Here is a 2,192-nt window from a genome sequence, read left to right as displayed (position 1 = left end):
TGTGTCTTTATCATGTATCCACGGATACGTCTATATGACAGGCTTGGCAGTTTCAGAGCTCTCAGTCTTTCTTCGTACGGTAACTCGTGTAAACCAGGGACCAGTTTTGTAGCACGACGCTGGACATTCTCTATCAGATATATATGCTTCTTCAAGTGTGGTGCCCACACTTGATTGACAGACAGACAGACAGACAGACAGACAGACAGACAGACAGACAGACAGACAGACAGACAGACAGACAGACAGACAGACAGACAGACAGACAGACAGACAGACAGACAGACAGACAGACAGACAGACAGACAGACAAAAAGACAAACAAAAAGACAGACAGGCAGACACTCTAAGGTGTGGCCTAACTAAACTTTTATATAATGTCACAAATGTTTCTCTATCAAGATATTCAAAAGATCTGCGTATGACCCCCAGAACTGAGTTAGCCTTGTTCACTTTCTAGTCTATGTTCTTCAAAATACAATTTATTATCGATTATAACCCCAATGTCCTTTTCTGATTTAGATTTTTCCATAGGCTCTATTCCAGTTTTTAGAGTATATTTGAAGTTTTAAGTGCTTTCTTTTGAGAGAATTGTCATACATTTACATTTCTGAGGATGGAACTTCAATTGCCATTTTAAGACCAACAAATTGCTAAATATTAAACATAAAAATCCCTAAATAACGACATGGTATCTCGTAACTACGACTTAGTATCTTGTAACTTTGACTTACTCTCTCGTAATATAGACTTTTTTTTCTCGTAATTACTACTTTGTATCTCGTAATTATGACATATTATCACGTTATTGCGACTTTTGAACATACAAAGAGACGTAAATACAGGATAGAAAGTCATAGTTGCGATATACTAAGTCATAATAACGATATAAAAAGTCGTAAGTACAAAATACTTATACAAAATACTAACCACTAATTAATTATGATTTAAAACGTTGTAACAACGACTTAATTTATTTCTTTTTTAATTTATACCTGGCATCAGAGCGCTTCTATACTCCCATACGATATAGAAATAAAGACTATTGTTTAAAATGTTTAATACACCGTTCACGTATTTGGCAATGATCTTATTTACAATCTGTAATTTGATCTTCAGAATGGACAACTAAGATTTAGTTAATGAACTCAGTACTAATTTAAAAGAAGCGTTGTGTAAACTTAAATATAATAGTTTAGTTGAGCATTTGTTTATTTACGTGTCATGTAGCGGGCGCTTTAGAGGAAGGCGATTAATATCCCTCGAATATACCGGCTGCAGGAATGGCTACCAACAATATGGGAAGGAGCTCTGTACGAGACTGACTCATTGCTTGAAAACAAACAGTTTAGGGCTTAACATGCTTTCATGAAAGCTTTGCTTGAATCAATTGCGTGGATATCAGTAATTAAACCTTCTCACACATTTCCCCAGCCATCAGTTTAACAGTACTACTTGAACCTGTGATTGCTAGAGTCAGTTCAAAGTTCTAATTGCTGTTTTATGAAAGAAGTGGTACATGAACTTTGATAGTGATAAATATTGAACATGTTATATGTTCAGTCGGTTTAACTTATGAACAATTTGAACTGCGCTAAATTTAATTGAATGAAAAAGAGCATGTTTTGTATCTGTATTCATCAATTGTTTGATTCCATTTTAAAGGTCAAGTTATAAATGAATGTCATGATAACGATGTTACAGTCTGAAAAAGCTGTTTATGGCCAGTTTCAAGACGGGCGTTACTCGCGACAAGAGTTCACATCATGGTGAACATTTGTGGAAAGTTATTTTTAAAAAATGCATGATGAAATCAAGTTTCACACAAGCACATACATAGATATGGCTAAATTAACCCTTGACCCCTAAGGTTAACCTTGAATTTTGAGGAAGACGGGTGTTAAACGCAACATGTCGTCTGAAAATTGTCAACATTGGTAGCCAGGTTTTTTAATTGCAGATGAATGAAAAAGTAACAGTTCAGTTCAGTTAAAGTCCAGATACGGTTGGACAAATGCAAACACATTCACTCAAACATTGAGGCTGCTATATTGAGTTTTCTCCATGCGAACTCGACAAGACATTGAAAAGCAGTTGGCCAAATGTACGTTAGTATATCATGTAAATGTATATTCACAATTCTTTTTCAGAGAATGTCATACATTTTGGTATTGTTACAACAATTCAACCAG

Source organism: Dreissena polymorpha, chromosome 16, assembly GCF_020536995.1.
Source record: "Dreissena polymorpha isolate Duluth1 chromosome 16, UMN_Dpol_1.0, whole genome shotgun sequence".
NCBI classification, from domain to species: Eukaryota; Metazoa; Mollusca; class Bivalvia; order Myida; family Dreissenidae; genus Dreissena; species Dreissena polymorpha.
Note: the sequence above shows the minus strand (reverse complement) of the source record.